This window comes from Halichoerus grypus, chromosome 10, assembly GCF_964656455.1.
Source record: "Halichoerus grypus chromosome 10, mHalGry1.hap1.1, whole genome shotgun sequence".
NCBI classification, from domain to species: domain Eukaryota; kingdom Metazoa; phylum Chordata; class Mammalia; order Carnivora; family Phocidae; genus Halichoerus; species Halichoerus grypus.
The window spans coordinates 56,040,070-56,065,064 of NC_135721.1; the positions used below are offsets into that span (position 1 = coordinate 56,040,070).

General features: G+C 38.2%; 1 protein-coding gene across 7 annotated transcripts in view; it reads right to left on the reverse strand.

The window, feature by feature from the left end:
- Positions 1-13,905, reverse strand: part of AFTPH (aftiphilin) — a 67,410-nt gene extending 53,505 nt beyond the window's left edge. For 2 of the 7 annotated variants that reach the window (XM_036108646.2, XM_036108641.2), the window contains exon 1: positions 13,399-13,633. The gene's annotated coding sequence lies outside the window, so the exon portion shown is untranslated. Of the gene's footprint in view, positions 1-1,030; positions 1,109-1,337; positions 1,487-13,398; positions 13,636-13,812 lie in introns of those variants that run through there. The other 5 variants (XM_036108643.2, XM_036108642.2, XM_036108644.1 and 2 more) reach the window with 5 other exon arrangements.
- Between the last annotated feature and the right edge of the window lie 11,090 nt (positions 13,906-24,995).

Sequence of the window (24,995 nt, forward strand, 5' to 3'; positions counted from 1 at the left end):
CCATAAGTGGAGGTGTCAGCTGGTTTCTCCAGAGCGTGATGCGACTCTGGATGGCCCAACTAATTTCCCCTGCTCTTGTTCTCTGCTCCCAGCAACTTTAATACTCCATGTAAAATTTCCCACAGATTTGCAATCAGCCGACATGAATAGCTGACATGTTTTGAAAGAAATTTCTTACTGTAAAGCTTTAGATTTAAATTCTGGTCAAGACTGATGAGTTAAACCTCAAGATCCCATGGTATTCTGAAAAAAATAAAAACCAGAAACACAAAACCTACTTTGTGGACTTTCAAAATGGAAACCCCCCCTCTAGTCTGTAACTAAAATACATATATGTTGGCAGGCCTTTGGCAGCTGCCCTTCCTGATAGTGCTACTCTCTGTATTATAAATATCTACCATGAGAGCAACTCACCTTTTAGAGAAAAAACCATCTAGTAAAAGTTCTAAAACTGCAACCAAATGCAGTTAGAATTCAATTATCTGAGCTAATGAGAAAGGATGCAGTGTCCTACATAATCTATAACTCACAAATTTGGCTTTAAAATATGACCTATGTACCAGCAGATTTACCTCACAAATTGTCTTTGCTAAGTGATATTTGTTACTTTAATTTGTTCCCTGACCACCCATCAACTGAGAAAAAGATAACCTAGAAACCTGTGAGAAGGAAACCAGATGATGAACCAGACTTAAAAATAGTCATAAATCATCCACAAATAATAACATATAATGACCTTCTTGGGATGAGTTATTATAAAACAAAAGCTTTGTATATGTGAAAAACCAAATATAAACACATTACAAAACAGTGCTCAAGAGTGTATGTGTGTGTGGTATACACAGGTAATGCCACAAGTAGGTCCCCCTGTACTGATAACCTTTATGGAAACTATGGAAGGAATTCCCATAGCAAACAAATTCTAGGTGGTTGACCTTTTAATGGTGGTGTTCCTTGGTTTAAAGTTTTACTTTCTCCTGAGAGGTAGAAAGGCTAAAGGGTAAAAAGAATTTCACCAAAGAGTACTTACCCTTACTCTCTGGGTACTCTTGATAGTTTCATTTTTTCTTAAAAGCTGGTCAGGATCCCCTAAATTGATTTTACAAACCTAAATTTATAAACCAGAAATAGGTCATAACCCAAAGTTAAAAAAAAAAAAAAAAAAAGACAAAAAGGACACTGAAGAATTTAAAGAAAATGACCAAAATTAACAGTAAATTTCCCCTAAATATTATTAGTATCACTGAGGTTAGGGAAATGCAGGTCCTTCTATATAGATGTTATGAACAATGTCAAGTAATCAATAAAAAAAATTTGAAAGTTGTCCATATATTTACCTTTAAACTATGTAAGCGGCACGATATAAGGTGATTTAAAACTTCTGCAGTATTTCTATTCTGGGTATTTTCTAAGACATCAATTCTCCTATGATCAGTTTTATAGGAATAACTCATTTTACAGTCTTGTAGCCATTGCTTAAAGTCTGCTACAACAAGAAAAAAATTCAAAATTATCTCTGCAAAATCTTAGCACAGAATTTGTGTTAATAATGTATGTCTACCATAACAAGAACTGCTTGCACGCATCAATTTTGTTCAAGGTTTAATCCCCCTCACAATAATACTATCATTCTCTTTCCTTCTGATCCACTTCCTCTAAATCCAATTATTGCTTCCAGCATTTAAGAGGAGCGAACAGAGCTTCTTTCAAAACAAAGAACTCCTCCTTGATCTGGTGGTTACAAGGACAAAATGCATTCTTAAATTACATTATTTGAATGAACCAAGTAATTTGATAAAATGAAAGTATTCCTTTTCTCTTCACAGAATTTTACATATAGTAATAAAAAATACTATTTATTTTTCAAATTCATACTACCCCCAATCTAGAAAGCAAGTCACTTTAAGAATAAAATTAAAGATACTACTGGTGGGAGTAAATGTTGGTTCATACTCCAGGCAATTCTGCAATATACCAAAAAATTTAATGCATATTTTTTGGACTAAACAATTTCATCCACAAGAATGTAGCCTATAGAAGCATTCATACAAGTATACAAAGATCATTCCACATAAATGTTAATTCCTACAGTTTGTTTAAAAAGCAACTGAAAATAAATATTTATCAATAAGGAATAGGGTAAATAAAAAATATAGCCATTAAAAAAAAGATAAAGCTACATTACTAATCAGGAAATGTGTCTAAAACACATTTTTAAGTGAAAAAAGCATTTCTGAAAGGCATTCTCTCTTGATTCTCTTACTTACCATAGCCTTTCTCCTCCTTCAACGGATCTGCTTCTTCTGCTTGCCTCTTAAATTTCAGTGTTTCCCAGGCCTTGGCCTCCCCATATTCTTATCCTGGAGAGATCTCATCCACCTTTTGTTTTTATATGTTCATAATGCCAAAACCCCTATCTATCTACAAGCTGCCCAACCTCCAGATCTGTCTACCCAAATGCCTTTCTGAGTATCTCTACTTGGATGTCCCAAAGAGATCTCATATTCTCCAATTCCAAAACTGAAGTCAACCTCTACTCAAAGAACAGAAACCACTTCTTCCTATACAACATTCTGAATTCTAAGTCCAGAAATCTGAGTGTTAGCCCTGACCGTTCCCCCTTCGCCACCCCCATACCACAAATTAAATCAACCACAAATTAAATTTTCTATATTGCTTACTATATTTGTTTTAACATCCCACAACCAATAGCTTATTTCAGGGCCTCATTATTTTTGGCCAGGATTACTACAGTCTACTTGAAACTCCTATTTTATCCAACATGGCTAAGACACTCTCTCTTTGCTCCAGCCAAACAAAAGTACCCCCTGGTTCCTCCACCCACTGTTACCTCTAGGTTGTCACATGTCATTTCTTCTACTATCCTTACCTGTTTGGAGAACCCATTTACTATACCTTCAAACCCTATTCAGTCATGAAGTTTTCTGTGAAGTGAGATCACCAATACTTATCAAGTTATTATGTCATAGGTACTATGCTAGGTGCTATTCATACACTATCCAATTTAATCTTAACTACTCATTTTTATGGAGGAAAAACCAGGCTTAGAGACGTCAAATAATCTGCTCACGGTCTCATACAGACTAAGTATGGAAAGTAGGGCTCTAACATTACAGCCAGTGTTTTCATTATGTTAGGTTGCCTTTCTGAATTAATTAATCCTTCTTTATATCTACCTCTTTTATTACATTTGACAAAATAAATCAAATTTGTTTCCATGTTTTTCTCCCCTAGTAGCCTATAAACCAATGTTACTCAATCTTAGCTTTGTATTAAGTTTTCCTTTTTTTTTAAATAAAGTTTTTTTTTTTTCCTAAAGATTTTTATTTATTTATTTAACAGAGAGAGAGAGAGCACAAGTAGGCAGAGCAGCAGACAGAGGGAGAGGGAGAAGCAGGCTCTCCGCCGAGCAGGGAGCCCGATGCGGGGCTCGATCCCAGGACCCTGGGATCATGACCTGAGCCGAAGGTAGCCGCTTAACGACTGAGCCACCCAGGTGCCCCTAAAGTTTTCCTTTTTTAATAGAACAGGTGGACCTAAAGATTGGTATTTTTTTAAAAGTTTCAAAGATGATGCTGATTGTCAGCAAAGCTTGAGAGCCACTGAGTTAAGTTTCCAGAGGATAAGAATATCACCGGACTTTATAACTTTGGGGATGACATAAATGTCTGTAAACTTCGCTGAACTCACTGATACAGGTAAATCAATGAAATTGTAATTTTTCTTATAAAAAGTTTTCCCCTACTTACAATGATTTAATCGTACAAACATTTCTTAAAGTTCTGTCATACACATTTATCTGAGAATATCATAAAGAAATTTCACACTCAAGATTTAAAAAGAGTTTACAACATAAAATTTTTGATATTTTTCTTAAATGAAACTTGGAAGATTTCCTTAAAGGATCAAATTTAAATTACTGCCATAATCCTTGAAACAGATGCAATTATGTATATAATTTAAATGTTATAGAATCCTTGGAAAAAATAAAATCATGTTTAAAAAATTAATCAGTTTCACTTGCAGTTGAATGTTAAGAAACGAATGTGAACAGCAACAACAAACTTTTCTCTACTTCCAGAAACCAAGGTCACTGGTAATCTGATTAAAATCTGTACTTTTTATTTAGGTGCGAAACTTGCACTGTGTGTCAGGTAAACTTCTGAAACCTAATGAGATGGAAAGCTGTCATCTGCTGGCTCATTATGATATAGAGGAATGCGTCTGAAATATGAAAGGAGTAAGAAGAAATGACAACTTAACTATAGGTAAAAAGTCATGAATATTCTCTCTTTTTTTTAAGTAACGAATAGTCAAATATTCCAGTTTGGGCTTCAGGAAAGAGAAAATTTGAATGAGATTCCTGAAACTCTTGGTGTTTTTTGTTTTTTGTTTTTTTAAGGAACAAAGATGCTATTAAAAATATCCAGTGCAAAAAGAGTTAATTTATCTCTTAATGAAGGTCCATGACTTTTTAAAAATAGCTACTACAAGCAAAAGTCTTAAGAAATCAATGCCTCAGATTTTGAGTGTCACTGTAGCAAAAGTGTTTTACCTGAAAATAGTCCAGCTCAACATTTCTGCATCCAAATAACAAGATGAGAGATTATTAACCATAGCAAAACAGAAAATACTACAAAACATAAGCAATGACTAAGAAGAAAATACCCCAAAAACACCCCCCTTGGAGGGTGGGTGAGGCAGAAATATTATTCATTTTATCTCTTTAAATAACTGTGGTCTCATTAAGATATATACAAATATTAAAGATCCTACTCCTAGAAGTCTTGCTTTGAAAAGTATCATTTAAAAGAATAATAAGATGTGAATTAAGAATGATATCCTCTATTACCTAAACATGGAATTGTTATTTAACATAAAAATTCAATGTTAGCAATGTAGAATTTTTACATTTGTTGTTAAAACTTGCTAGGTATTTTATTTATCTATTTTTTTTGCTGCTCATGTAAAATGGGATCTCCACTTCCATCCTATTTTCTTTTTTTTTTTTAAGATTTTATTTTTTTATTTGAGAGAGTTAGCAAGAGCAGGAACACAAGCAGGGGGAGTGGGAGAGGGAAAAGCAGGCTTCCCGCTGAGCAGGGAGTCCGATGCGGGGCTCGATCCCAGGACCCTGGGATCATGACCTGAGCTGAAGGCAGACGCTTAACAACTGAGCCACCCAGGCGCCCCTCCATCCTATTTTCTAACTGCTAAGTACTATTTATAAAATTGAAAGCTCCTGTTACTTGTAAAGTTTACCATCACATCATAAGCAAACTGGAGTAGTTTGACCATTTCCTTTCCAATTCTTATGTCTTTTTCTTTATTGATTGCGCTGGCTAATGCCTCCAATACCAAATCTAATAGTAGTGGTGATAGTAGGCATTAGTATCCCCCCTAAATTAAGATACTGATTTTTTATCTGAGGCATACATATATTTTATCATATTATAGAACTATCCAATAATTCTTATTTTAAATTGCTTTGTTAAAAAAATTAAAAATGAGTTTCAAAATTTATGCAGCGAGTTACAGTATTTAAGGAGAGAATTACATAATTTTTCCTTAAATCTGTTAAATCAACAAAAAACCCAATACTTATTCATAATTGTTTTCAATGTGTTCGTGAGGGAAGAAGCTCAGTTTGTTTTCTGCTGCTGGAAAAAGGTATGTTTCCAAATAATCAAATAAACATTGTGTTAGATTACTTGTCTGATTACACATGTCAAACAGAAATATTTAACTTAATTGATCCAATTTACTCCTTACTTTCACTTTTACAAATAAGTCTCAAAACAAACTTAAATTTTCTTGTTAAGTATGAAACATATTCAAATTAGTATAAGTTCTAACAGGTTTCATCCAGGCTCTTTTCTTATTCAACTTCCCCCCAAACAATCTCATCCACCTAAGGCTTTAATTACCACATTCTAGGACTCCCAGATTTATCCCTACAGCCCAGCTCTCAAACCTGAGCTCCAGACCTGCCAGGCCAACACTCTACTAGTTCTCTCCACTTGAATTCCTCAACTCAAACTGAGCTTAACAGGAAGATAACTCAAGCTTTTCTTCCTCAAATCTGGTCCTCTTCCAGGGCTCTCTAACTCAGGGAATGGCCCCTCTACTCACCTAGTTACTAAGTCAGAAACATGAGGGCCACCTTTGAGGAAGCCCCTCACCTTCCCCTATCTTCTAAATAACGATTTTTATCTCATAAATCCCTCAATTCTAGAATATCTGTACCTCCTTTCACCTCCTGTGACTTGTTCTGGTCTAAGCTGCCATTATCATTTAAACAGCCCCTTCCTGACTGGTTTCAATCATGCCCAACCCAAGTAATCTTTTAAAAAGTCAATCTGATCACACTGATTCCCTGATGGTGATAAAGATTTTTTAAAAATCTTTAATAAAATTTATATAAGCCATTCCCATCTCTCCAGTCACCTTCTCTTCCCTTCCCCTATTGTTTCCAATGCTCTAAACCAGGCCCTCTTTGATTTATTGAAAGGCAAACATTCTTTTGTGCCACACGGCCTTTGCACCTGTAGTCCTATTGCCTAAAACATTCCCACACATCCTTCAATTCTTAGATGAGGGATCAATTTCTCAGGTAAATTTCCTAACACCCTCCCCCAAGTCCTATATTTCATTCAGAGCATAAGAACTGCAGTAAGTTATAGTCTGTAATTAAACACTTATAATTTGAAAAATGACTGTGCATCCTGTGCATCCTATGAAAAACATACTGACAAACTGAAATATAAGAAGTGATTTTTAAAAACTTATTTACTGCTTTCCAGAGTAGTGAAGTTAATCTTATATTTCTTTTCCATAGATAAAAATAAGTCAGTGTCATGCTCCAGAGCAGCACTGTCCAACTGAAATACAACTCGAGCCACATATACAATTTTAACTCTTCCAACTGTCAATTAAAAAAGCAGATGAAATCATATGCTTAACTCAAAGCATTTAAATTATCTTAATATATGATCAACCTAAAATATATATCTTAACATTAGTTTTGAAATCTGGTGTGTTTTTTACACTTAGAGCACATCTACTTTGGACTGGCTTTATTAAAAGTGTGACACGTGGCCAGTGGTTATTGTGCTGCACAACATAGTTCCAGAAGATAATGTCTTTTTTTTTCTTTTAAATATTTTATTTATTTATTTAACAGAGAGAGACACAGTGAGAGCAGGAACACAAGCAGGGGGAGTGGGGGAGGGAGAAGCAGGCTTCCCGCTGAGCAGGGAGATGGATGCGGGGCTGGATCCCAGGACCCTGGGACCATGACCTGAGCCGAAGGCGGACACTTAACGACTGAGCCACCCAGGCGCCCCTAATGTTGTCTTTCTTGTACTTAAATAGCTTGCTAACATAATCAGAGTTATTTTAAAAAGAACATGGCAGGGGCGTCTGGGTGGCTCAGTTGGTTAAGCATCTGTCTTCGGCTCAGGTCATGATCCCAGGGTCCTGGGATCGAGCCCCGCATCGGGCTCCCTGCTCCGCGGGAAGCCTGCTTCTCCCTCTCCCACTCCCCCTGCTTGTGTTCCCTCTCTCGCTGTGTCTCTCTCTGTCAAATAAATAAATAAATCTTAAAAAAAGAAAAAAAAAGAACATGTCATTAAGCAATTTTAAATTCATATCAAATAAGGACACATCTCCCTTTAAACCCCTCAAAAATGTTTAAATTACGCAAATATTCCATACTGCTGAAAAGCCTAAATCCAAAAAAAAAATTCAGGTAAGCAGTTTAAAAACTGCATTTTTACTGATCACCTGAGGAGATTAAAGGAAGATGGGTACTCTCAAACACTGCTTGTAGATAAGTGATTTTATTATAACCTCTTGGAAAGCAACTGGTTTTCCCTTTGATTTAGTAACTCCACTTCTAAGACTCAGTCCTATGGAAATAACCAAAAACAAAGTCAAAGATCACAAACTTTTTCACCAAGATATAATATGATTCATACATACATGTGTATATGACACTCATATACCCACGGAGGGGCGGGGGTGGGGGGGAGGCGGGAAAACTGAATGCAATCCAAAACATTTGGTTATCTCTTTGTAGTGTGATGACTAATATTCCTTTTAACACATATTATTCCTTTTAACATATATTTACTGAGTGTTACTCTGCGCCAGGCATTAAAACAGATGAGTCCCTGCCATCAAGGGGCATACCAGTTTTCTTTATGTTTTTCCACATCTTCCAACTCTTCTATAATAAACATATTATCCTTTCGTAATTTTAATAACCAGAAAAAATATAATATGGATTTGATTTAGACAAATCAACTGAAAAGAGATATCCACCTGGGGAAGAATTTGAATATAGCCTTCAATATTAGTTTAGATGAAAATTTTCTGAAATGGCAAGGGAAGTTTAGTTGACTAACACAAAACAAAACAGTCTGTATGATAAGACTTCAGTTTGTTAAAAGGGCATACACACACACACATATATAATGTGGGGAAAGTTATACATTAAACTGTTAACGGGATATTTCTGAATAGCAGGAATGTGATTTTCTTTTCTTTTTTTTTTTTTTGCTTGCCAATTTTCTACAATGCCCCTGTAATAAAAGACTATTTTCAAAAATTAAAATATATATATACAGCCACTATTTCTGAGCATCTACTACATACAAAACTGTGCTAGGTTCTATAAGAGGTAGAAATGAGTAAAAGGAGTCACAATCTTAAAGAAAACTATAACTAATTAGGGGGAACAACAGAAGAGAACAATAAAATTAACACAAGCCAGAATATAAACATCAAATGAAAATGTAGTTACAAGGATTCGAAGAAAAAGATCTTACTTGATTGCAAAGAGGAAGAATGGTGAAAATGAGAAAAAGCTTCGTAGAGATAGAATCTGAAATGAAAAGGGTTTTAACTGACAGAGGTAACAGCAGGCACTAAAAATAAAGTATGGGGCAAGTGTCAAAGAACAGTAAGTCACATAATAGGAGTTTGGTTAGAATGTAGGATATATGAAGGAAGTAGGCAGTATGCTGGAAAAGTGGGCTGTGAGGGCCTTGAATTTTCAGAAGGGAGTACCTCTAAGTTTTTTGAATTTAGCAATGGGGAAATTACTAGAGGTTCCAATTCAAGAAACTGTCCATATCACTGTAACCACCTCCTAATGGAATCTTCCTGCTTCCACTCCTGCACTCCTATAGTCTATTTTTTGTACAGCAGCCAGCCAGATCCTTTTTTTTCCCCCTAGCCAGAACCTTTTAAAACAGATTATGTCACATCTCTACTCAAAAACCCTACAATGGCTTCCCATTTCACACAGTAAAAAGCCAAAGTCATTAGAATTTCTACAAAGCCCTGCAACACTGCCCTCTTACCCTCTAACTCTGTGATCACATATACTACTTTTCCCCTTGCAATTCTTTGACTATTCCAGGCATACTTCCGCTTCTATCACTCTTCCCTTGTATTTTCCTCACCAGCTTCAGGTCTTCAGCTTTCTCTGAGCCCATCCTAAATAAAACAGCAAGCCCCAACAAAAACAACCTCCTACTCCTGTCTCTAAGACAAAAAGTCTCAACTCCCATATCCTTCCAAATGGACTGTTTTTCTTTGTGATACTTATCATCATCTGCCACCTCTATATTTTATTTTTTTAATCTCCACACACACATATATATACACACACACACAAATGCAAGAAAATGAAGCTCAATAAGGGCAATTTTTTTTTCTTATTTGTTCATTTCAGTATCCCCAGCATCTAGAACAGGGCCTCATATACTGCAGCAAGAATGAAAGAGAATACCATAGTGTAGTTGAAATGGCTTATGGCATTTTTTAAAGTATTTACATAAATAGAACCTACAGTAAATTTATTCTAATTTACTACTTTATTTTCCTCTGGGAACTGTTCACCAAAACAGTGCTTATAAATTAAGCTTTGAGCATACAGACAACCTTTAATTTACTAGCAATTTATCTCTGCAAGGTTTACTTAAGATTGAAGAAGAAAGGAGAGAGTATTAAACCTATTTTCCTTCTTTTTTCATTTCTCCCAAACTAATGAGCAATGATTCCCCACCTCTCTGCTTCCTCCCCAGTGTATAGTTTCTGACATTTTCCTTTTCCCAGGGAATAGGTCTAATCCAGACCTACGAGCCCCAACCGCAGGGTAAGGCCAGAAATAGAAACTAGAGTTTGAGTGTGATACAGGGCTGTGGAGATGGCTGGCAGGAGTAAGAGGAGAGCCCAGGCAAGGGAGGTTACTGCAGAGGAACCTCGGAAGGGGAACAATTCTTTAAATATTTTCAAGTTAGAACCTCCTTATATTTTAAAGGAAAGTCAATACAAAATGACACTTAACTACTTCCCTGTCCTCTTTTTAAATATACAATGCTAAAAGACAAAGTGACACTTTATTTTAAAATGAAAAACCTGACCTTTTATTTTATTATGATTTCAAGCACACAAGTTTAGGAAAAAAATATAATGAATGATCAAGTACCCACCACTTAGCTGTGTTAAATCCTAACCTTTTACGAAATTGCTTCAGATTTATATTAAAAACAGTAAAGCTATGGTTGAAAAACACAGGCCCTTCCTAGATCCTTTATCCCTCTTCAGTTTTTCAGAGGTAACTTTTATTCTCATTTAGTATTTATCATTCCAATGAATGTTTTTATACTTTTGCTACATATTCCATGATTCCCAGAAAATATATTGTATAGTTTTGCATGTTTTAAAAACTATATTAAAATTACATAAATATAAGCAAAACTATCATATTATATCCTGGCTCTGTTACCAGCTGTTTGACCTTAGGCAAGTTGCTTAACATCTGTGCCTCAGTTTCTTTTCTGAAAAATGGGGATACCACCTATGAGTTTATAGGGTTGTTATGAGGATTAAATGAGTTAATATACTCTAAATAAATCACTTAGATAAGTATCTCACTCATCAGTGTTAGTAATTATCATAAAGTTGCAAAAGGACGTGTGATTGTTATTATATATACACACTCTGAGAAAAGACTAATTATTGAATTGATAGATATATATAACCCATATAATGCCAGACATTTTTCAAATTGTGTAAAAAGTATAAATACTTACGAAGTTCAGGCTGGAAAGATTCACTAGACTAAATAAAGAGGAACTGAAACTGCTAAGAGAGGAACTGAAACTGCTAAGAGAGAATAAAGTCCTTATTTTTTAACTTATGAATTGCAGGTAACATTAAATTACAATATAAACATTTGATTTAAATAATTTATGACAGTTTAAAAATACCTAAATACGTAATGGCCTCCTTTATGAGTTTTGGTGGGTAGGGTTATGAGAGAAGGGGTAATTCCTCAATGGGAAGCTATGCAAAGACTTTTTATTTTTATTTTATTTTTATTTTTAAGATTTTGTTTATTTGAGAGAGAGAGAGAGACAGCGAGAGAGGGAACACAAGCAGGGGGAGTGGGAGAGGGAGAAGCAGGCTTCCCGCTGAGCAGGGAGCCTGATGCGGGGCTCGATCCCAGGATCCTGGGATCATGACCTGAGCCGAAGGCAGACACTTTGGTAACGACTGAGCCACCCAGGCGCCCCTCAAAGACTTTTTAGACTGTTAATTTAGCTCTCACACAAAAATAAAACATTTGGTACTCAAATTTCACTTGTTTTCTGAACTCTTAACTAACTGCAAGTAAAACAAATTAAAATTTTAAATGATGTTTCATAATAGGATTCATCTAGATTACAAAATTTTCATAAAGACAACTGGATTCTGCAAAATTTATCCATGCAATTATGGACTCAGTATCTAATTATGGACACATTTAATATAGGATTATTTTTTAATAGTCTCTAGGTTAAAAATCCGAAAACAAAAACAAATGCCCTACATATTATGTGAATTCTAGTGAATTTCTTACAAGAGCTTTTTAAAGGTTTTAAAAATAAATCTATACTTTGAAGATCAATTAATGTATCTGATTGATACATAAAGGAATTCGATCTAATAAGCATTTACTAGGTGTCATTTACTAGACTAAATATTTTATACAAGATCTTTAAATCCATGTACTGTATCCTCATGGGCAAAATTTACAAGGCTACCATAGGTACTCTGTATAGACACATATACTTCTGCAAACAGTTAAAAATGACTACTACAAAAGCCAACATTTAAGCAGGCAAAGCATATAAAATGTAGATAAACTGTGCAAATTATATCCATGGAACAGTGCTGAAACATTTGTTTCCCCTAGAGTTTGGCATATATTTCAATGTCTAAAAGGTTAACAGTAACAATTAAATGTAACATCAAGGATCTGTCTCCCCCTCCCACCCTCAAAATAAAAAACAAACAAAACCCAAACAACCCAATTCGGAGTATGAGAAAATACTCCGTGAAAGCCAGTGAAGAGGGAAGATTAAAGTTCAAAAGTAAAGTTTTACTTTTCTTCTCCTAAAGTGAGAACTCTGAAACGGAACCACTGCTTTTAATTTGCCCCCTTCCCATGCCCCCACTAAAATATTTACAAATATGAGTCAGTCCTTTCCTCGGCCCCCAAGAGAAGATTCAGTGGGAAACCAAGCTAAAACTTGCTAAACCACTAAGAGAAAAACCTAGCCACTCTCAGTACTTTCCTAATGGAGAAAAGACCCTACCACTGTTCACCCTATACTCTTGTCCTCTGCCTAAGCAAGACACTGCACCTGCCAAACTGGGAGCGTAAAGAATAATGGTCCAACTTTGCGAACGCAATCTGGGGAGGAGACAGATTATTTCTTGAGGAGTGCAAGAAAGGAGCAGAAAAGATCCTTTCAGGAGCGGATGCATGAGCTTTGGGGCTCTCCTCTGCCTGTTGGAGGACTCAAAATCCGCTTGCTTCAGAGACCCTTGGAAGCAGCCGCACTCCGGTCGCAGCCGGCCTCGGGCCTGGGAGAAGCAGGCAGTGTTTACACCTGTCACGAGGAAGGGGGAGGGAAAAAGAGGAAGCCCGAGCAAAGCCCCAAACTTCTCTACAGCTCCCGGGAGGGAGCGGCCGGCCGGAGCTGTGGGCAGGTGGAAGCGGAGGGGCAGGGCAAGTCGGCGGCGGCCGGGGATGTGGGAACCGCTCACATTTCCCCGGCCGGTGCCCGGGATGGCGGGGAGGGATCTGTGCGGTCTGGACGCTGCCGCCGGCGTCCCCGCACCCGCCGCGGAAGAGAGCAGAGCCCAAGTCCAGAGCCCGCAGGCCCGCAGAGCCGGCACCGTCCCTGTCCCCGCAGTCCCAGGCTCCGCGGCAGGCAGGTGCTCCCGGCCCGGGCAAGGATCCGGCCAGTGGGCCCGGCCGGGTCCCAGCACCCTGTTTCCCCCGCGCGGCCGGGGAAGCGGAGCGGTGGCGCTTACCTGGCTCGTTCGGGGCGGCCGCGATGGGCATGGCTCAGGGGCCCGGGGAGTAACTGGCTCCCCGGGGAAGGACCGGCTAGTCCGACGCGGAGCTGGTGAGAGCGGAAGGCAGGCTGCTCACAGCCCTGTCAGCGAAGCAGCGCCATGGACGCCCACCCGGAGTTTCAGCGCTGTCGCGGGACCCCCATCCCATCACCCTCCGCCCTCTTCCGCCGCCGCCGCCGCCTCCTCCACCTCCTCCTCCGCCGAGACCCCCCGCCCACTCCACACACTCTCCCATCATGCAGCGGGGGAACCGCTGCCGCCGACACGTCACTTCCGGGCGCAGGTGGCTAGGTCGGGGCCGGGCGCTGGTGGGTGCGGGGGGGAGGGGCGGAGGACACTCCAGGGGAATTAGTGTCACAGAACGCTTACCCCTGCGCAGGCGCGGTTGTGCAGAGTGCCGGCCGCCATTTTGGGTGTGGGCAAGCTGCCCTTTTTCTTTACTTCCTTGCGAGTCATCAAGCTGTTGCGGGGAAAGACGTCTTTCCGCATTCCGCCTGCCGCTGAAGCTGCGCTCCAGGCGAGGGACAGGTGCTTTTCAGCCGGTTAACGATATCGTTCAGTCAAGACCGAGTTAAGTCTCTTGCTCTCCAAATAAAATTGCCAACATTTTGAAATACAGAACCATATCTTCTCCACCAAAAACCTACCGGAGAGCCCTTATCGGCTTGCCCTTTTCGCCCCGAAAAACGACTTTTCATTCAGTCCAAGTCCCTTCCTCTTTTTAATTTAAACTGACAGAAGAGGAAGCTGGTGGTTGATACATAACAAAGAGATGGTTATAAATCAGTCTTAAGAGGGAAAGCACCCGCCGAAGACTGACAAATCGGCTTTGAGCCCAACACCAAAAAAAAAAAAAAAAAGGAATTTTGCTAACAGATGGAGACGGTGGTAATTTTTCATAGATGCTGCGGGAGAATATCCAATGAAGCTAAAGATAGCAAATCAACTTATGCATTTCTCTAGCAGGGGTCATAACGGATTCTTTTTCTATCATCAGTCTTGAGCAGTTGATCATTTGCGTTTTTATAACCTTTCCCTCTTTTTTTTTTTTATCATCACAAATATCTGTTAGAACACCGACCACTGTAAAAATCAAACTACAAGGCTTTAAGGATTATTGTTATCGTCCGGGATGATGAGCCCGGGGTACCTACCCTGCAAATCATGAGCCCTGCTGAGTGCTCATTCTGCTCACTTTTGCCAAACCTGCACCGGTAATAGTTCCAAGACAACAAAGCTCAACAGCTACGCAAAGAAACAAGGACGGAAAACACCCCCTCAGCCACAGAGAAGTGTCCACCCCCTTGAGTGGAGAAATTATACAAATCAGGGGAAGGATAAGGACAAAAGCAGTTCATCACGGTTTATCCCGCCTCTGCAATGTTCTAGACAAATTAACTTGGAGCGCTAAAATAGACTCGCATTTGTCTTTTTACAACTCAGTCGCTGTAAGAAATACGGAGACTGCATCACTTTAAATTGGAGTACCAATTGCTTTGTGGTGGTACTGGATTTTTTGTTATTGCTCAGTCACTAAAGAAAAATCTATATGACTTGTCAAATTCCTATTGTATTTCGCCCCCTGCTGGTGTAGCTCGCGTGCAAGCGTGAAAAAAAATATATGTATATGTCACTATAAATGTTTATTGACCAAGGAAAGAAAAAAAATATATGTGTGTGTTTGTGTAGAGACTGGAAATGAATTGACTTTAGGTGAACACATGCTTGTTTTAATTTGATAGCTCTACTAAACAGAAATATCGGAATAAGAAGAACATATGATAAAATCCTAAAGCAGACCCTACACCAAGAAAATGTTTAAATTGAAATAATGAATTTAAACATCAAAACGTTAAAAAGAAAACCCTGCTTTAGGAAAAATATCTCCCTGATCCATACATAACATATGATTATAAAATGATGATTCTTGTCAGATAAATGTAGAAGCCAATTGTATTCACTTAAGGACAACAATTTAGAAATCCGTGTCCAACTTTGAATACGGAAATTGAGTAGCCATTTGGTCAGATGACTTGTGAGTGCAACCAACCAACTTGTAATTGGTAATCTTACACAGCATTCTGAAGACAGCATTCCAAAGCCTATGAAAATGTAGTACAAAAGGACAGTCTTGTTTCTGAATGTTTTTAAGATGATGAATCTGTAGGAAACATAATTATTAAAATTTATTGCATTTGGAAAAAAGTCATTGCATTTGGATCTAATGATGGTATTATTTTTGTTTACTTTTTAAAAATTATGACCATAACTTGATTACCTAAGAATTTGCATCAAGAAAAGAAAAAGTAAATGATCATTTATCATGTGTTGTATTTACTTCTAGTTTTTTCTCCTGTGTGGATTTTTTACAAAGCTGTAATCATAACTTAATAAAGTTATGTAAACATAACTTTCCACTTAATATTATGTTGTAAGCATTTCCTTCTATTGCTTAACATTTTATAAAATCTTAACTTTAATTGCCTACATGGTATTCAATGGAGTGGACATACTGTGATCCATCCAGTATCCTATTAGTAGATATTTTCCACTATTGCAAATAATACTCTGATGAACATTTTGTGCATGTGGCTTTGTCCAATTGTAGGACTTTTTTCTCAATATAAAAATGATTGAGCCAAAAACTATTAATGTTTTATTGGCACTTTATCATCTCACATTATTTTCCAAAAGACTATGCCAATTTACAACGCCACCAGGATGTAGGAATGTACCAATTTTACCACCTCCCTACCAGCAGTGGATAATAATTAAAACAAAAAAAAAGATGGAATTATACTTTATAGACTAAAAGTTGAAAGGAACTTAACTCATATTGTATAAGAAATCAACAAGCACAAAACCCCAGCAATGTGATGTTCTGGAAAAGCAATATCATAGACCTGGGTCTATGAACAGGGTCTATCACCACTATGATTTTGTATAAATTACTTAACCTCTCTGGGCTTCAGTCTTCTTATATGTCAAATGAGAGAGTGCAACTAGATCACAGGTTCTCAACTCCTTTAGGACAAGTAACTAGCACATATATCTCTTTGAGAATATGGCCAAAGCTTTGGCCCATCCTGCAGAAAATACTCATCCCACAGAGGTTCAGATTTCTTAGACCTCCTAAAGCTCATTCATGGAAGAGGTAAGTCTATGAACCGCAGCTCCAGAAACCCTGCATCAGATGACTTCCAAGGTCCTTTGCATCTACACATTTTCCTAGGATTTCATTTTATGACCCAGTAAACACTTTCTGGCTAAGTAATACTTTTTAGTGGATAAACAAATGATAATATATTCATAGATGGATTACTTTTCAGCACTTAAATAAACTAGGGCTATAGGTATCAATACGGTTAGATTATAAAAACAAGAGTGAATGAAGTTTCAGAATGGGTAAAATGTGATATGAATTTTATAGTATCTGTGAGTTTTAAAAAGAAACCAATACTTTGTGGATATAAATTTTATATAATAAAATATAAAAATATGGATTAGGGGCTAGTATGGAATGGGCCAGAGAGCAATAAAGTGGACTTTATCTGTCATTGCAATGTTTTATATCTTTAAGAAAATCTGAAGCAAATGTGACAAGCCATTTACAGTTTTTTCTTTTTTTTTCTAGCTTTAAGATCTAACTGACAAATAAAAATTGTATTTACTTAAGATGTACAATTGATGTTTTGACCAAGCCATTAACATTTAATTCTAGGTGGAGGGTACATGGGTGTGTGTTATATAATTCTCTGACATGCTCTGTATTCACTTTTTCATGGTTAAAAAATAGTTTTTCCAGAGCTAGTTAGTTTAAAACCATGAATTGTGAACAGCATTCTAGAGAGAGTTTCTGACATATTGTGCTAATGCTAGTATCTGAGATTTGTACAACTTTTCAAAATGCTTTTCAGTATATTATCCCTCCTGATTCTCACAGTCCCTGTAAAACCTCTAGGGTCCCTCCCTCAAGTGTCTGTTACTGCTCCCCCAAACTTAAAAATCACTCCCGGAGCCAGACTGCCGCACTGGTTTTCTGGAGAGCTTCCTACTGGCATTTTGGGCCTCTACTGGTATGTTAGAACTGACAGAGACAATAATTCAGGTGTTCTGGCCTCTGGGTCAGAACCTAAATTCTTATAGCTTGTAGACCCCCTGAGGTAAATGTTGCTGTGGTGCTTTTCCTAACGGGAAATCAGGCCAGACATCTCCCAGAACAAGGCAAGAGAGACTTGAGCAGGAGCTATGCTGGGACCTTACTCTTCTCTAGCGTAGAGGGGTACTTGTTCTCAGACTCCAGGCAGGATCTTTGCCTCCCTTCATTAATACCATCAAGATGAGTGTCTCTCCTCTCAGGTAATCGAGTCATCCCTAGGCTAAGGGCTCAGAAGCAGAGAGCAACCCCAGGGGGCTGGCAATCACTTCTCTCCACACCTTTAGTCCTGCTGTAATCCTGTCTTAGACTATTTTATCTCACTCAACCTGTGTACATTATTTCTGTTTGTCCCTCCCCAAACTGAAAGACAAAGGCAATTGGACACAATGAGCCCCCGATGTGATATAGATCATAGCTAAAATACACAGGTCACAGAAAGCATGGAGATGGCAGAAGTATGCAGTATTCCTGCCAAATATATTTAATCTGAATCTTACTAAGCCTTTAAAACTACCTTCCAGTTTATAGGAAATACCGGAGTAACAAGTTAAGCAGGACTACTAAGAAACAATTGCACCAGTCCAGTACGTGGATTATTCTACAAACAACTCATTCTCTTCAAAAGGGATAGTCTAGGTTAAAAGAGACTTAAGAGAAATTACAACCTAATGCAATTTGTGGTTCATCGATAGAATTGTTATTTGAATAAATTGGTTATAAAAGACATTTTGGGGATAGTTGAGGAAATCTATGTACTGACTTAAATGTCTTGAGGAATTATTAATAATTTTTAATAATATGGTAATTAAGTTATGGATATGTATGAGAATGTCCTTACTTTTTGGAGATGCCTGACATGAAATGATGTATATAATTTATTTTAAAACGGTTCAGAAAGGGGTGCCTGGGTGGCTCAGTTGGTTAAGCATCTGACTCTTGATTTTGGCTCAGGTCATGATCTCAGGGTCCTGGAATCAGCCCCATGGCAGGTTCCCTGCTGTGCAGGGAGTCTGCTTGTCTCCCTCTCCCTTTGCCCCTCCCCCTGCTTGCTCTGTCTCTCTCAAATAAATAAATCTTTATAAACAAAGAAATAAAAATAAGACAGTTCAGGAAAAAAACCCAAATACATAGAGATAAAGCAAACATGGCAAAATGCTAGAAATTATTAAATTGAATCTAGGTGATGGATGTCTTAGTGTTTATTATGCTATTATTTTTACTTTCCTGCTATTTTGAGTATTTCATAATAAGAAGTAAGAGAAAAGGCTCTTAAAAAATACCCAAGTATACAGATGAGGTCTGGGTTTCCCTTACATTTATTTCCAAATTACTGCATTCCCTAGGCAATCATTGTTAAACACACATTTCTGATTCTGGAGCAGACCTTGTAAACAGTGATCTTGTAAAGGGGTTTAAAGATGTAGAAAGGAGAAACCAAGCAAGGACTGCAACTTCCAAATCAATTGTAATTAGTTTAAATCCTCTAATATGCACAAATACAGTAGAATTACAGCTCTGCTCAACAAGGAGCAGTTCTAATGCAGTGTTAGCAAGAGAACAGCAGGAATTATATTATCAAGAGTAGTGCACTATTTAAGCAGCAGTCTCAGCTGAAGCCCTCTCTGACTTTCCAAGACTGGTCCTTCTGCTTGAAATGCCTTTCTTCCTGCTTCTTACAGTGGATGACTGTCCTTTTTCCTTCTTCTTCTTCTTCTCCTCCTTCTCCTCCTCCTCCTCCTTCTTCTTCTTCTTCTTTCTTCTTCTTCTTCTTCTTCTTCTTCTTCTTCTTCTTCTTCTTCCTCTTCTTCTTCTTCTTCTTCTTCCTTCTTCTTCTTCTTCTTCTTCTTCTTCTTCTTCTTTCTTCTTCTTCTCCTTCTCCTCCTTCTCCTCCCTCTTCTCCTTCTCCTTCTTCTCCTTCTCCTCCTTCTCCTCTTTCTCCTTCTCCTCCTTCTCCTCTTTCTCCTCCTTCTCCTCTTTCTCCTTCTCCTCCTTCTCCTTCTCCTCCTTCTCCTTCTCCTCTTTCTCCTCCTTCTCCTTCTCCTCCTTCTCCTCTTTCTCCTTCTCTTCCTTCTCCTTCTCCTCCTTCTCCTTTTCCTTCTTCTTCTCTTCATCTCCATCTCCTTCTCCTTCTTCTTCTTTGAAGAGCTCAGAATCTGAACCCCTTTCCTATGTTTGGGAAAATCACCAGTTTATGAGTCTAGGTGGGAGGCAAACCCTTCCTCCCAGTATAAAGGCTGAAAGGGCCAATGTGGGGAATTAAAGACAGCTGCAGATTTTGCCACTCTGCAATTTTGAGATGGCATCTATCGCTCTTCTTGAGTGTGTGCTAGCCTGTGGCTTAATTTGACCCACAGCATGGGTGGACATGGTGCTGTGTAACTTTTCAGGCTGAGCATTAAGAGATCGGAAGCTTCTGACTTTGCTGCTTGGCATGCTCATCCTGGAAGAGAGACATCACATAAAATGTACAACTCCCTGAGTGCAGCATGCTGTGGGAAGCCCAATCTACTTGAAGATAGAAGTGACCTACGCTAAGCTCCCAGCCAACAGCCAGCCATGCAAGTGAACCATCTTGGTCATTCCAGGCAGATGAGCCTTCAGACGATTTTTTAGACCCCGGAGGCACCGCTTAGAGCAGAAGGACTAACCAGCTGAGCCCAGTCATTCTACAGAATCTTGAGATATAATAATGGTCATTGCTGTTTTAAGCCACCAAGTTCTGGGGTGGTTTGTTACTCAGCAACTGGCAACGAAAACAGGCAGAAACTTCTTTTCTCAGCTTCCTTTGCTGCTAGGTGGAGCATGCAAACGAGGCTTTGCTGAACAGATGCCCCTCCCCAGACTTCAAATTAGGAGCTAATTAACAAATAGAAGCAAGAACCACAGAGAACTTTTTCTGATGGTGATGGGAGCTGGCTTGGCGACACAGAGCTTCTGAGGCAGCAGTGGCTGGTGCCTGTTTCATGCTCAAGGCTCAATACCAGTTTCGGCAGCCTCCTCACTGGACCAGATCTCTGGCATGTTTGGGGAGATGTTTCTGGCTGTTTGGGTTCTGAGCTTGGTTCTTGAATCATGTAGGAAATTCTGTGAGCTACCTAATATTTTAATAAATTTCCACTTAATCAGTCAATGTCCATTTCTGTTGCTGGTGACTAAGAACTCTGACAGATACTCCCTTAAACTATGTGGCTTCTATTTGTTCCTTAAGAAAAAATTCAAACCACAATAATTACCCCTCCTTCACTGACCTCTTCTCTGTACTCCCTGCCCCCCCCTTAAATTTCTTTCTTCTCTTCTAAGCCCCTGTCATGCCTTGTGTGTATCTATAATATTGCTCTTATCACATCCAGTGTAATTTCCAATTTCCCAAACTGCCTCCCTCACTAAACACATAACTTTAAAGGAAAGAACTGGGTTCTTCATCTCTGTATCTCTAGTGCCTAGTATAGTGTTTATCTAACATTTGTTGGATGAATGAGTAATTGAATGAATGAAATTGATGGTATGAAATTTAGTATGTTTATAACAGCTCTGGACGTAAATAGTTATCATTTCTAAGGTTTTTTTTTTTTTACCATTTACATTCTTGTCATAATAGAACATTGATAAGGTTCTCTTGACAAGAAAAATAGAGCAAATTTTAGAGTATTGCTTTTATAAAATACCACTGTAAATTCTTTGGATACTACTGATATCCATAATATTAATGGATTCCTTCTTAACCTAGCAACTATCTCCCTTTTGTGCACTGCCAGAGACATTTTCATTGTTATTCCAATGATTACTTTTATTCTTTTTTGATGTAAAAATGTTGAAAGTGTGGGTTTAAAAAATCCTTTTAGTGATATTCCCTAGAGTACTTTAATTTAGACATTTGAGATAAAGAGTTGTGTAAAAAAGTCATCTTAGAAGTAAAGCGATGGCAGATACACATTGTGAAGCTTCTAGCCATGATTTAGTGAAGTCATAACAAACATGTTCTCATTTGAGAACAGCATCAGGTTAAAGGTTAATGAAAATATTTGTATGGCCAAAAATCCAGCTACTGAATCAGGATTCTCCCACTGTATCCCCGGGCTTGTGGCATAGACAGCTATGTCTTTCAGAGTTCCACAGGTGATAGTGATGAGCCAAAAGTTGATAACAATTAAGACAAGGGACCATTTATTTACTTTTGGCTATGAGCTTATTATTTAGCCACGTAAGAACATTAACTACTGTGTTAAGGCTCTGTCCCAGGTTCTGAGAAGACAAATATGAACAAGATACTCCTTGTCCCTCAGGGGTCTGCAGCCTGGTATCAGGTACATGCAAAGATTTTACATGTTTTGTGCACTTTTCTGTATGTTTTATACTTCAATAAAACAATCATTAATAGTTTCTACCTCATCGATCTATCTGAGGTCGAAATGAGATGCTGTCAATATGGTACTGAACACAGAGCTTGGAACATACTAAGTACCAGCCAATGGCAGCTATCACTGATGTGGTTATTCCATGAGTGTTGTATCTTTACTGACTGGGACATAGAATCGATTTCTCCCTACTGTATCAGGTGCATGGAGTTTCAGATAGACCCCCGAGGACTCCCGAGCATGAGTTCAAGTGGATCAGTGTTTCAGGATCAGTGTTCCAAGACCCTTCCTTCCATGTTGTTCTCAAAGCAGTTCCTGGACTGGGACGAGGTAGGGCTGAATCCTGGGTAGTACTTGGGTATAAAAGAGAGCATGTAAAGAAACATGAACTAAGGAAATGGTGTTGGTGGTTCCCAGCCCCTGGGAGGTTTTATAAGCTTACTATGGTGCTTTTATCCTTCCATCAGTATTATGTACATATGATACTCACATGTTTATTGAATGAATGAGCACAAATGTTTAGAGTGCATCAGTGTTAAGTCTGTGTTACCTTCTACAGAAATGTGTCCACTCTGAATCCTGGAGCACTGATATGCTCCTGCTGAGAGAATCCAAGTTACCCATCTTTTGTAACACCCAACCTGGAGAAATGTTATTGAAGTTCACTCAATATGCCAGCTTCATCACAGATTAGCAATCTAGATCTACATTTATGCAAATTCTAAATCTTTCGGCCATGTAGGGCAACCGCTTTCTGGTGGGGTATTTCTCAAGACTCCCTTTACTATAGACAACATGGTTGTTTACATTGAAAACTCTCAAAATCTATGAAAAAAAATACTAAAACTGAAAAGTGAATTTAAAAACATTGCATATTACAAGGCTAGTATACAAAAATCTACTCTATTTGTATATGCTACCAACAAACAATTGAAAAAATGAACTTTAAAAATACCACTTATAATAGCATTCAAAAACAAAATATTTGGGAATAAACTTGATAAAAATCTGCAAGACATTTATTCTGCTAACAATAAAGCATTGTGAGAAACTTTAGCAAAGACCTAATTGAACAGAAATATATAATGTTCATGCAGCAGAAAACTTAAATTGTTAAGGTGGCAGTTTCCCCCAATTTAACCTATAGATTCAACATAATCCTAATCAAAATCCCAAGCAGCGATTTTTTTCCAGAATTTCTTTTTAACTGAGATATAATTGACACACAATATAACATTATACTATTAGTTTCAGGTGTACAATGTAACGATTTGATATTTGCCTATATTGAGAAATGATCACCACAATAAGTCTAGTTAACATCCATGACCGTATTTAAATTTGAAACAAAAACCAGAAGTGTATTTTTCCTTAAGAAGAGAATCAGTTTTGGGGCGCCTGGGTGGCTCAGTCAGTTAAGTGTCCGGCTCTTGATTTTGGCTCAGGTCATGATCTCAGGGTTGTGAATTTAGCCCCGTGTGGGGCTCCGTGCTTAGCTCAGGGGGTGAGTCTGCTTGAGATTCTCTCTCTCCCTCTCCCTCTGCCCCTCCCCCTGCTCATGCACATGCATGCTCTCTCTCTCTAAAATAAATAAATAAATCTTTTTTAAAAAAGAGGAGAATCAGTTTTTATTCAATGGAATCTATGAAACAAATCATTTGGATCTAAAATATATTATTTATTCAATGTTGTGTTGAAAATGGCCTGCCCTTTTGATGAAGAAGCTGAAATGAGCTAATGAACTAAACAAAAAGCCTTTGTTAGCTGGCTACTGGGATAGTGATGAAGGTCTCAGATTAGCATAAATTTGTCTGTGCCCTGATATCCATCAAAGTACAGCTTTCTCTGTTGTCATTGATTATAGGGGGATAAAATCACCATTGCTGTCAAATGGTTTTTCTACAGAGCCTTATCCTTATCAAATATAAACTTATAACATCTATATGGACAGAAAGGCTTGTGATAAAGGCTCATACAGTCTTGGAAGGTAGTAAAACAATGATAGGAAATGATGATGGTTGACAAATTACCTTAGTATTAATCACAGGGAGATACATATATGAAATTCCATTACACTCGAAGCATTTTTTTCTTCTACTTTCTCGCTTTTCTCTGGGTTTTTCTTCCTCAAGACCATACAGTGTGATTTCTGGTGTTTGAGGCAGCAAGAACCAGCTCCATTATCTTCCTTTTGCAGGGGTTTAAAAATAAATAAATAAAAGTTCTTCTGACAATTTATAAACCTAAAACTCAATGAGGAGCTTTGTCTCTTCCACAGTGTGCTTTAAAAAATATTCTGAGCTGTGCAATTGGCTCTGGCAAGTGCCTATCACACCACAACCCCACATGACTTTCAGAATAGCTAGAAGGACAGCCTCAAGGTCGTTCTCTCTCTGGGATCTCTCTCGCCCTTTGTTTTCTCCTGCCCATCCTTCTCCTAAACCTGCCTCCTCCCAGCCTCCCTGCTTGAGAACTGGCACTCGTCCTCTACCACTATCACCTCTAGATGCGCTCAGTGTGTACATTCAACCCAACCCAGCAAGGCAAGAGTCTTTGGCCTTAGCCAAGCAGATCACCGTTGTTCCTCAATCCTACCTTTGGGATCTCAAGACATCTATGTAGTTTTGTTTTGTTTCATTTATTTTACAAAGATGGAATCATCTGACTCCCCATACAGTTTTGAGCTAATTACTTAAAAAAAAAAAAGTATATTATGGACGTTTCCCCCATCAGTACATACAGCACTTTTCTCTCCTTTTTTATGGCTGCATAGTTCTCCATAATGTGGCCAACTATGTATTTAAAAAAAAACAAACTAATTCCACATTCTCTACTATGTTTAACTGTGACAAATAATGCCATGATTTCTTAATCAGGGGAGTGGGATAGAAAGTGGAAGTAAGTTTGGAGCATGTCAAAGGGCTGGCTGCAAGTCTGGTTTGGAATATGATGATGACTACAGTAAGTCTGAACTCACCTCCAGAGTGCAACTGGATGCCTTGGAAATGGGGTGAGGGTGAAGGAAGGAGGAAGTGGAG